The sequence below is a fragment of the Octodon degus genome, unplaced genomic scaffold (genome assembly GCF_000260255.1).
Source record: "Octodon degus isolate 3935 unplaced genomic scaffold, OctDeg1.0 scaffold00009, whole genome shotgun sequence".
NCBI lineage: Eukaryota > Metazoa > Chordata > Mammalia > Rodentia > Octodontidae > Octodon > Octodon degus.
In genome coordinates this window covers 17330670-17343646 of record NW_004524585.1, presented here as the reverse complement: position 1 = coordinate 17343646, position 12977 = coordinate 17330670, and positions in this window count along the sequence as shown.

Sequence of the window (12977 nt, the reverse complement as noted above, 5' to 3'; positions counted from 1 at the left end):
TATGGTACAGCCTTGGGATGATCAAAATTATAAGATTTTCATTGTACAAAAGTACTGGTTAAAACAGAGTGTTCTACTTAACAGGATGCTCTGCAAAAGAGATTTTCTGTATGCAACACCATCAACCTACACATGCATTGCAAGTGTTAATAACCAGTTTTTAGATCAAGAGGTTTCCATTAGGTCATAAGTACTTTCACACAACATGTAAAATGCACATCTTGAGCTGATGAAATTAAAAGGCCTGAGCCACTTAATAGTAATCATTTCTAATCACTAAATTTTCACACATTTTTCATTATTTAGCATATTATAGATGTAAGAAATGCCACTACTTCTGGCTCTGTCAGGAATGACATAAAACGATGACTGATAACTCTGTATGTGTGTGTGTGTGTGTGTGTGTGTGTGTGTGTGTGTACGTGTGTATTTCAGACTTAAAGAATTTAAATAAATAGCTGTTCTTCAAAGAAGGAACTTTGAAACCTTTGTTGATGCCAGGAATACTGAATTTATTAAAAAGTCTCATTGGACTCTGACTTTCCATTGGAAATGTTCAAAGTCCACAGAAGAAAAATTACATAGATTTTTACAAATTATACATCTCTTTTTGGTTAAAGATAGTTCACTCATTGTACTGATCAGGCTTGCTTTTAAGGACTCTTCGATATCTCTCAAAATTAAATGCTTCTTTAAGCATGAACATTTATTTTCACTGAAAAAGTTGAAGAGATTCTAAAAGCACCACAGAAGGAGAACATTAATTAAATACCTTAAAGCAAAGGTAGTAACACTGTGAGTGCATCTAAGGCCTCAAAATATGACTGTTCTAAAGCGAGAGAATGCTCATTTAAAGGCCAAATCCTGAAGGATTTCTTTGTATAAATCAGTTATCTCAGCTGTACCATCTGTTGAACCTTCCTGGGTCTGTCAAACTGGAACATTTTCATCATTTCCTCTATTGTTAGGAAGTATGGCAAGCCACCAAAACCATGGTAGCAGTTTGGAGAATGTAGAAAAGCTGTCCATCTGCATCCCAGGTTAAGGAAAAGAAAAGCAAAGAGAAAAAAGAAGGTAAGTACTAAAAGGTAAAGTTGGGAAAATAAGTTACTATGTTCAGACATCTCTTACATATTATTTCAGACGTTCTCATTGGAGGTGATGACTGCTGAGCATTTAGCATGGACAAATCACTGTGCCTGTTACCCTGCTCATAGCATCTTCTATAACCTTTTCTAATAAGTACACCCAGGAGAAGTGTTCTCAGCAGTCACAGATGAGCAGGATCCCAAATCCAGTGATCTCTCAACTCACACCAAGAATCGAACAGAAACCAGTACCTCACTTGAGGCATATAGGAAGTCAGCAAGTTCCAGCTAAGGTACTTTATCAGGGGATTAGGAAAATCTATCACTCTGAACCCGTATCATGTGATTTCCGGGTTTTGTTGTTTGTTTTTTGTTGTTTTTTTTGTTTGTTTGGTTTTTTGGTACAGGGTAGACAAAGTCTCATTAGTAGATTTGACTCATAGTGATTCTTCTGTTTTCAGCCTTCCAAGCCCTGGGATTGCAGGCACGCACCACCACGCCCAGTCTTAATTGCCATCTCAGCGTGACCCTGGAGCAGGGCCAGTGTGGCACACTGGGGATTGAGCCCCAGCTCCTGCCCTCTGCCTAAGCAGGTGCTTTAGTCCACTGAGCTATCTGGCTGGCCCTTGTTGATTTTTATTATGTACATTAGGCATTTTTATTACTGCCCTAGCCCACCTCCTGAAATCTCAAAACAAATGCCAGGGATCATAGGAATTTCTGGTTAAATTAGACTGACACTAGGTACTCATCATGGTAGTGTACTCAGTGCTGCTTTATTTGATTAACTTATCTTTTAATACTGCAAAAAATATTTTTCATATAGGTTCCTGGTTTATGACTCTTTTTTTCCAGGACTTTAATAGATCCTGTGACATGTTAAGTCACTACTAGGAGTTAATTTCATACCTGGTGCATGGAAATAGTTGACATAGACTACCACTAATATTTCCTATAGACTGTAATTGCCTTAGATTCTCCAATTCTTTTTTCCCACCATCACTCATTTCTTCTAACTTCTTCTCTGTGAACCAAAGTAAAAAGATGAAAAAGTTAACAACATCCTTCCACCTGACTTCTGACTGCACAGAACTGAAAAAGAAAAAAAAGCTGATTTTATTTGGTTTTCTCCAATGCCTGTATAGGTCATCTGTGGCATAGATACCAGGCCCTCGGTAGTAGAGTTCGTGTCCAGCTAAGCATCGCACACCACTGACATCATCTAAGAGCATCCAACTGAGTGCACCCATGATGCGCTAGACAGAAGCAAAGCTCAGACTCCAGCTCCTGCTCTTTTTCAAAACACGGTATTTCCTTTTTCATTTTGTCAGCTAATACTGGATGTGGCTCACAAATATATAATTGGATCTTCTTGGGATAGTGGGGTTAGACTATACCTATAGGGACCTTGGCTTTTGGTGGTAGTGTAGCTCTTTGTTTTATCTGATAAACTACCATAGAAGACTACAGACTTCTTACAGTGTTCTTCTTCCTAGTTGGATGGCCAAGGGCTTTTTGCCCAAAGCTATTTCTTGGTTTCCATTCTGGTTGGCTTTTCTTCCTCTTAGTTCCCCTCTCCTCCCTCCTTCACTTCTAGTCCTCCCTCCTCCAGCTCTGTTTCTCGCTCCTTGGGGAGGCAGTCCATGGGCTATCCCGTGGGAATTTAGGTTCTATTTACTCTTTTTGTTCCATGACAAACTTATCACTTGTTCTCTAGATTTTTAATGCCTAGATAGATGTATGTGCTCCATTAAAGGAGAAGTGCTGTGAAAGGTGGGTGTTTTGTGCCACAACTAATCTTCTATTTTGTAGATTCTGGTGTTCAGTTAGTCTTGGTTGGCCAGACAACTCCCACAAAGCTTTTGCTTAATGTCTGAGTAATTGGAGGGAGAAGGACTCTGGCCTGTCTTTCTCCTTTTGTGACTTCCTCGTTTTGCACTTTATTTGAAAGTATGAGTGAGTGTGATTTCAGAGGAGAAACACTTAACAGTGAGTCAGGGAGATGAAATTTCACTGAGATGCAGAACACAGGAAGAGAAAATGTGTGAAAAATCACGTTGACGGGGTTGTCTTGGTAGCTAGTAAAGCAGAGAAAGGAAATTCCCGCACAGCAGGCTTTAATAAAATTGGCAGGCAGGGATGTTGGGCTGTGAGAATACTGGTGAGGAAAATAGAGGTGGAGAACAAGAGAAGGAATCATAAGGCCTTTCTTATATTGGACATTCTTTTCCTGCACCTAATTTATTCTCTAAATGAGTTTCCAGATGAGAATTGTTTTCCTCTGTATTTGCAATGACAGATTTAAGAGAATGGAGGTGTACTTTCCAACTCAAGAAGTTAACCAAATATTGGACAATATTATGGTTTGGTGTTAAAGATTTCCAATCCCAAAGGTAATTTATACAGAGTAGACTTTTCTATCTGTGAATACCAAACAATATGTGAAAATTCAGATTCCCAGTGGGGAGAAAGCAAGATATAGTCATTCATGAGGTCATTCATCATGTGTATCTATAAAAATATATACACTGACACACTCTTTAAAGGCTTTAACATGTCATTTGATTTTCATGCAACTTTTTTGGAATATTTATATATGCTACCACATAATGGAAGCGTGTTATCATGACAGACATGAAAGTCCTATTTCCTGATCACCTGGGTCAAGTCAACCGATGACCAACCATTTACTTCTTTGTCTTGCTTGTTACTCGTATTCCATCTCCATCTACGAATCTGTAAGATTCTTGGGGCTGGGTGTGCAACTGAGTAGTAGATGGCTTATTAAGTGTTCACAAAGTCTTGGATTTGATCCTCACATGACAAACATGCAAACAAACAAATATAGCTTGCAAGATTCTCAAGAGGAGTAGATCATAGCCAATGTGCTGTGACTGCTCAGACATTGTGGTGTGTAGCTGACGCATGCTACTTGGGAGGCCAGGGGAAGTTTGCCTTACATAAATGAATTGCTCAACCCAAAGGTGGCAGCCAATGCCAAATTCCTTCACTTAAGCCCCTTTAAATTAATGGGTCTTCTTTGAGGGTCTACCGGGGATTGTATGTCTGAAGAAAGAATAACCCCAGGATAGGCTGGTGAAAACCAAGGAGCGTGACACAGAGCCTCTCTAAATGCCAGCAAGTGGCAAAACTGCATTGGGAATCATTTGTCTTGAATATCTGAGATATTGTTGGGCATGCCAACTTTAGCCTTTACTATTCAGAAACTAGTACTGAGGTCCCTACCCAACTTGAGGAGGATGAACTGGGACAGAGTCGGCAACTTCCAGGAAGAGGGCCCACAAGTCAAGCCTCTACCAAGAGCTTTGTATTTGGTATCTTGCTCCAAGTAAGGAAAACAGAAAATTCTGCTAGAGACCCAAGGCTGAAATAAAAGCTGCCCTTAGAAGTGGAAGGTCACTTCACAACAGTGCTGTCGATCATTCTGAGCTCCCTTCCCCTCCAGGGGAGACATGAGCTTAGGCAAAGAGTCTGGATGAAATGCCTATTTTAGCCAAGGGTATCTATTAAAAGAGGAGGAGAAAATAGCCTAAACCTCGTGCCCCTCTAGCTCTCGGTTATGGTGGGGAGGGAGCAGAGGCAGTCAGCTCCTGCTGTTCCCAGCGGGGTTCCTCCCACAGTACTTCTTGTATTAACCACTTCACTGTTTTGTCCCCATCTCGTTATCTGTTCTTGTTAAAATCTTTATTATTCATGGATGCAAAAAAAAAAATCCCATCATTAACCCATCATAAATATTCATAACACTTTGCAATTGTGTGCATTTCATTTAGCCACTTGGCAAAACTTCTCTGAAGTGCCAGAGTTTTAAGGAATCTGGCTAATGAGACCAGAGCTCAGGAAATGCGGGGTGGCTTTCCTACTTTATGTTACTTTATTTTAACCTGAAAACAAATGCAGAATATAAATAATAATTAAAGGAGATAAGCAGAGGAGGCGGTGGCTTGCAATGAAGAGCCTCACATTCCTCAGCTTTGTCTTGATGGTGCTTTATGTCTAGCAGAAGATAAGGGTAAACACTGTACAACAAGAGGGGGAGTGGTGAGGCTGCACTCCTAATGGATTTATCCAGGAACCTACAAAGGCCAGATAAACCCTTTGCTTTGGTTAACAGGGACCTCTCTTCTCATCTTCTGTATAATTACTGAGCCGAGTTGAAGTTGAGATAAGCGTGGCCCTTCTCTCGGACTCATTACACCAGGCAGCCATTCCATCCTCAGTGTGTGCGGAAGTATTATATCCATCTCGCTCTCTCTTCTTCTAATCCAGTTTATCTAAACTGTGCACTCTCCCATCAGTACTAAGAGCTTTTCACCAGAGTAAAAGAAAACCCAGCAAACTTCCACGGCAGCCAAGTGAAACTGGAATAATGTGTTTCCCCACTGCCACCCTCTCCTTTTCAGAGTATAGATTTAAGCCAGTGGGGGCACCTTTTGTAACCACAAATGCTTGCCCTGAAATGTTTCTTTCCTGCCTTTCAGCCTGAGGATTCTCACCACTGAAAAGGAATTTTTAAACAGTGTGAGCTTGCAGAGAAAAGATGCAGACATCAACAGAGGTTGCTGCTCTGACTTGCACTTGTGCAGGATTCCACCATGCATTACCAAGACATCTATGGCCCCGTAACAAGTTGCTTTGCCAGCAGTGTACCTAATGCATGATGGGAAATATTGGTAATAGTCAAATAGTACTCAACAAGTTCTGATTTCCCTGAGAGTTCCTGCCAAGTTAAAACAACTTACCATCTGTCCTAGTATTAGACTGGCTGTTAATTACATCACTATGTTAGGAAATGTCACATGTTACTAGGTGGTACTCCAGGTTTGTAAGCAGAGGAAGGTCTCCTTGGTTTGGTGCTCTAAGATTAGCATGAGTCCTATTTTTGGTGGTGTTTTCTGTATTTGGCACAGGGTCTCACTACGAAGCTTGGGATCATAGTGATCCTCCTGTTTTTAGCTTCCCCAGCACTGAAATTACAAAGGTGCACTACCACACCTGGTCTCAGTGGCCTGCCCAGCATGCCTAGGGACAGCATGTGGTGCCAGGGATTAAACCCCAGTCCCTGTGCCTGTCTAAGTAGGAGCTTAGTCTGCTGAGCAATCTCGCCAGCACTGTGGTTTTCTACTACAGATCCTTGAGTTCCTTTGTAGCAACACTTGGCCTTCCTCTCATTGTTTGATGGCCCATCTCAAAGGCTCTCCAATTAGACTCTTACCTTCGCAGCTCCTCCTCCTGCTGATGATTTGGAACATCAATGGGGAGCAGGGGCTCTTTTCACCCTTCATTTTATATTCAACCCCATAAAAGTTCTATCCTCAAGGAAATTAAGAGTGTCATTTTATATAATTCATTGTGTCAATTTAGATATGACCTTTGAAATATGGCAAATTTCTTCAGTATGTAATATTTTAAAATTAAAAAATCAGGTTTTAAAATTCTAGTAGTATTAATTACTCCCTCTGTGCTTCCATTGCACTTTCTTCATAACCTTCTTATTCTATCATATTTGTTTAATAGACTATTTTCCTTGCAAGAAAGTGCAATTCACTGAGGGTAGCTCAAATAATGAGGGCTTATTTTAAGGACGCCTCTACTAATAATGGAGCCAGGAGCTCCTGAAATCCTCAAAATAGAGGCCAGATCATGGCCAGGCATTACAATGACTGGAGCTGGGAAGTGGCTCTAGATGCAGAAAGCAACTCTGTGGAACGAGCAACTGAAATCGGGCTTTGCTGCAAGAAACGCATTGAACATACATTCTGCACATTTGCCCTTTGTTTATGTATGTCCCTGTCTTCTGTTTGCATTACCTGTTAAGAGGGACGTATTAATTGACCTGGACAATGACTAAGTAATAAGTTTGGAGGAGGGGTAGCTTTCTCCTTGACAGAACACATGCAGGGTGCTGACCAGGCCTGGACAGGCTACCTTTGGATCAGCTGCACAGTCCCCATCCAACATGTTCTGAGGTGGCTTTGTGCGTGGCATGGCTGCTCATTAATTCCTCTATCCTTTCTTGAATGGAGCTGCATAAATGACAAGCTCCATGGCTGATCTGTGCAACTTTGTAAAGAAGGACTGGAGTGTCACCTGGGTGGTGCCAGGCTCCTGTCAGAAACATCCACGTTGCTTAGTTAAGGTCTGGTGTATCGTAGGTGCTCCATCAGGTATGGCCAAAGTGAGTGAGGGAATCTTAATATTATTCTTTTTTTTTTTTTGAGGCTAGTTTTCAGGAAAGTGAGCTAACTTGCAGTATGTATGTGATTTGAAACTTTTCAACAGCAGGAAACTACTGAAGATTTGGATTAAAAGATGTGTGTTATGGTTTTTTGGCTAGTTGTTCCCCCAAAAGCCTCATGCAGTCATAGGACAGTAACTTCTAGAGTTTGAGGTTAACTCATGATCCACTGGGATTATGGGGTCTTAGAATTGCTGGGATTATGGGTGTGAGTGGTACACACAGCCTGAGGCGGATAGCCTGAGTGTAACATAAGAGAGACAGAGAGACAGACTTCGTCTCTGTTGCCATTGTTGCCGCTACTGCTCCATTTTGTTCTCTGCTCTTTACCGCCGCCATGAAAGGCTGCTCTCTGCCATGTGCCACTCTGCCTTGGAGCCAGCTGAGCGTGGACTGAAACCTCCAGGAACTGTGAGCTATATAAACCTTTCCTTCCCTAATTTTGAGTGTCAGGTATTGTTCCCAGCAACAAGAGAAGAGTAACTGAAACAATGTGGTACATTTTACTTTTCCTTTACCCTTTCCAGAAAATGTTTTAACCCCTTCTAGAAGAATCAAGCCATGGTGGTAGAGTTACCAATTTAAAATAATATGAGATTAGTACCAAACCTCTCTTTTAAAATGTGTATTTGCTATAGTCCTTCTGATTCTTCCTATCACTTTCCAGCCATTTTCTGTAGGAGGTGGTAGTAAACCCTCAGTAGCTTCTGTAGGAACGAGCCTATTTGGAAAAAGATGAATTTGCACTCTGACTTTAAAGGGCTAAGCATTGTTTTTTATAGGAAAAGATGGAGGACCACCCCCCAAGATGAGAACACCGTCCTTCCTCTAAATTGGACATGAAAAGAAATTATGGATGCTGTGGGCAGCAGGCGCAGGGCAGAAACCCCCCTTCCCCTCACAGGAGATGCAAGCAAGCTTCAACTATGTTTCAGTCCTTTGGGTAGATTTCACCACATTATTGCTGATTGGCTTTCAGGGGTGTCGCAGCAGAGAAACAGGCAGAACAAGAAAGGAGGACACAGAGAGAATTTGGGAAGATAAGGAATTCTCTGGATTGGAACAAAGGGAGGCTGAGGCTTTTATGGCCTTTTGCCAAGGGTGGGGTTCAAGGAGGATGTTTAGATAGACCCGAGGAGCTGACTGGGACCTTCCCTAAGGCGGTGGGAAAGGTGAAAGGAAACTGCATCCTGGACTGAGTTGAAGAAGAAGGGGGAAGGTGGTCTCTGGGAAGATGAGCTGTTGTTTTAAGAGCTTCAACCATATTGGATGACCACCGTAATAATTCAGAATTCAATTCATACTAGGGCCAGAACCTATCATTTGTCCCAAATGACAACTGAAGCAAGATTCTGTGATCACAGTGGGAGCTCCCAGATGTAGCAGCAAGGACAAGTATGTGCAGGACAGAAGCATCTCCCTGCTTGGACCACCTCCCACTGCATTGTTGACATTTTCTGTCGTCCTTGCCTGCCCACTCATAAAATTGACCTGGGCAAGGGCAGAGAATGTACTTTAAGGCAGAAGAAATCTTGCAGTGTGATTGCCAAATCAGTCTTCCTTTTCACAAATCCCTTACCAAAAAGTGAACTTCAGTGCCTGGATGGTAGGTTCTTTCCGTATCTTGAATAGAATTTTTTTTTTTTATTCTAATATGCATATGCCTGTTGTATACAGCAGCCTGTTACCTTGAAGTCAGTCACGCTTGCTTTCTCTTATGCTCTGTTCATTCTTTGTAGAACTCTAGGGAGTCCTGATCAATATCTGAGGACCCCACTTTTTCTTCTTTTTTTCCTATGGATCTGTCAAAATTTGAACCACACCAGCATGGGTGTATCTACTTTGAACAGCTTAGCAAAGGAAGCTGGTATCCTCAGGAGGCAGAGCAGGTAATAAGTCTTGTGAACTGGATCGATGAGAAAAGAGAAGGGAAAAAGCCACACTAAAGGATGAGGACAGCCAAACAGATTCCAACTAAAACTCATTCAGCTTGCTAATGAATCCACTCACTAGTACCGAATTCCTGATACTCTCTTCACCTCTCAAATCAAGTTAGAAAAATTGATTCCATGCTAGTTACAAGGGGCAGAGCTGTCATTTACCAGTGAGATTAACTTGCTTTGTTGCATACTGACAAGGACCAGAGAAGGACAGGACCCACAAAGCATACAGGATGCTGTAACTCATGGTAACTTATAGCACGGAACCAGGAGCGAACTAGGAAGGCTTGTGATTTGTGCCACCAGCCAGATCGAGACTAAAGTAAACCTGGAGGGTGAATTTAAGGAATTCTTAAATCAAAATGAATTCTGGCCATTTTTCTAGATCCTTGTGTTCCAACTGGTCATACCCTTGAACGTGCAGGCCCTAGTTTTCTGTATCAGAGTCTACACACACTCACACTTTGGTAGCTAGCCCACTCAAGAGTTTGGGGCTCAAACACTGGATGAATGATGGCTCTACCTGTCATTAGAACACTGGGTAACCCTGGGAGAGAAAGTGACCTTTCAGAAGACACTGAGGATCCAAAACAGCCTGTGACAACTCCGCCAGGAAAGATGATCTTTCAGCTGGGGCTCTGAAAGAGTCTCCTCCTTGTCATCAGCTATGCAGAGGCCCAGTACCTGGCTGCCCTCACTAGCATGATTTCTCCTAACCACCACCTACTAATTTGCCCTATGGCTTTAGATGTTATCAGACAGGTGTTCAAATGTGGCCACAGTGACCCTCATTGACCTTTTAAATACTGCATTGCTTAGCACAGTCAATGACTAGGGGGGAAATGTGCTGCAAATATAGAATGGAATATGAAAGTGAGTTACTGTTGTGGGGCAAGAGAACACTACTGAGAGAAGTGACAGGCTTCAAACGGCCACAACCCCTCCACCATTTGAGCACCCGTGACCTCAGCCAATTGCTATGAAAACTGAGATTACATTTAAAATCTCAGCTACTCCAGAGACTAGGCAGGAGGATCTCAAGTTCTAGGCCAGCTTGGGCCACTTAATGAGAGCCTATTTAAAAATAAACTTTTTTTTTTTTTTTTAAATAAAGTTTTAAAACAAACTGGGGATATAGGTCAGCATGAGCATGCTAGTCTAGCACGAGCAAGGGTCTGGATTCAATCCCCAGGGGCGAAAGGAAGATGAAAGGAAGAAGCTGTTAAAAAATGCATCTGTACTAAACATGGATAGACTATTTTCTTGTTATTCTTTAAACAATGAAATGTAACAACTATTAACGTAGCGTTTACTTTGTGTTAGGTATGGTAGGTGATCTAAAGATGATTTAAAGTATACAGAAGGATGTGTGGAGGTTAAATGCAAATACTATTCTGTTTTATGTAAAGGACGTGAGCAACTACAGATTTTTGTGTCTGCAGGGGTCCTGGAACCAATCCCAAGTTGTTGTGGATATCCAAGAATGACTGCATTCTTTTAAATCCTTTCTAATTTTTATAGATATGTTTGAATATGTGCATGAGTCAGGAGACCTTAAAAATTACAGAAGAAGGTTATAACTGAAAAGTCAACTTTTATGACAAATAAAAAATTGGGGCAGTTGCCCAGTGCCCTTTTCCTAATTACATTGCATGGAAAACTTCCTGGAGAAGGGATCAATATGTCATTTGCTTTCCTTCAGCTGGAATCCCTAAGTTCTTAGGAAAGAAGGGGAATAGACCCAGGGCCTCCTCCAAATGCTGGATCAACTTGACTCCCGCTCTTTCTCTGAGCTACCTGAGTAAAGCAGCTTTCTTCTCTGCACTCTCCAGGGAAGAATGATGACAGTCCTCCTTTCCTGCTAATTCTTCCCAAGCTTGTTGGAAGGAGCCACTAATTTATGTTTCGCTCCTTATGCCTGTGCGATCTTGGGATGAAATACTCTCTGCAAGCCACAAAGCCTATTACTGTTTTAAGTACCTGCATCTTCCAGGAGAAGGAAAACGCTGGCTTCCTGCAGGACAATAAATAGGGTTGGCTTTCGGGTTGGCACACTGTCTTCAGCAAAAAATAAAGACAGGCATGGATCGTCCTGGTCTGCCTGCTGTAGAAAACATGTCCAAATCTAGCAAATCAAAGCCTACATTTCAAAGGACCTACTTATTCCACAATCTGGGCTGCACACACAAATCATGCTCTTGTTTGCTTGTTTGTTATTTTTTGGCCCAAAAGAACAAACTCTAAACACACACATGAAAGAGAGGACATTAGGGTGATAATAAAATGCATTTTGTAAGATGTGTGTAGAAAGCAACTTCTTTTTTAAGGTCTTGTTTCATGGCTGTGAAGGAAAGAAAATGACTTCGGCTTTCCACGTTTTAAATCATATGTGCAATTCGAGGAAGCACCTGGCGCTTGAGAACAAAACAGCAGGCAAAAATATTTTGTTCTATCTTCCCATTGTAGTCTCTCTTTGCAACATTTTTTGTCCCTTTCTTTGTGTTCATATCAAGATTGACAAGCATGCATGTGTTACCAAGTGACATGAAGTTCTTGCTTGAATAATCATGACTTAAAGTCCAGGATATTTCAAAGCATGTTATTGACTCAGTGAACCACCCATTAGATGGAATTATTCTGGATTCACATTGACAGACAGCATCAGGGAAGTAGTGCTTTTACTCCCAATGGTCAGGTCCGCCCCTGCTGCCCCAGGCCTGGTATGTTTATGCCAGGGCTGTTATGACACCATTTGCGTAGCTACAAAGGATTCTCCTATTAATGTCACAGAAAACCGCATGTTTAGAAAGTGAACTCTGAACTAAATAAACATACTAAGAAGAACTTCAAGTTTTGTTTGCCAAGGGGGCTGGCTTGGGCTTGTTCATCATTCTTTAGCACGGACATCAAACAGTGTCATCGCTGGCAGTGAGGTGGAGGAAGTTAGGGGGCGCCTGGACCAGGGGATCATTGCTGATACAAAGTACTGAAGTCCTGTTTCCCTCTCAGCATGTGATTTGAGCTCTTGAGGAAGCAGCCTCCTGTTCTCTGATGGAAACTATCCTGTTGGTTATTGTGTTGGGATAAACTCTCCGTGGGTCTAAGGCCTGGCTCCAGAAATTCCACAAAATGCTTAGAAACTGTATTCCCTCGGAAAGGGGAAGGGAGGTAGAGCACTTATCTGTGCATCATTTTTTACTTAGATATTTTATTTTTAGAACACCGTCTCGTTTACTCATCCCTTCCCCACACCAGCTGGATTCATATTTTAGTTATTGTTCTCAAATTCGTTTATTTTAACGTAATACAAATAGATACTAGTAAAGAAAATATTAAAAAGCACACTTCTTACATGTTTGAAAAAATAAAACAAAATCACATAATAAAGTAAAGCAAGATTAACAGCAGTTAATACAATGTGTTTCATAATCCTAAAAGCACAGCAAAAATATTACTCAGAGTAAATATCATTGACAAATAAGGTTCTGTTACAGAAGAAACATATAATAGTGCAAAACTTTCTTTTTAATGAATTACAGACACTAGTAGCATAAATGAAACAAATTAACATAATATTTCAAGACAATGGAATAAATAATTTGAGAAGTTATTTGAACGTCTTCCTACTTTCTATTTGTCTATCTTCTATTTTGCTTTTTATTTGTGTATATATGTATGTATGTATATATA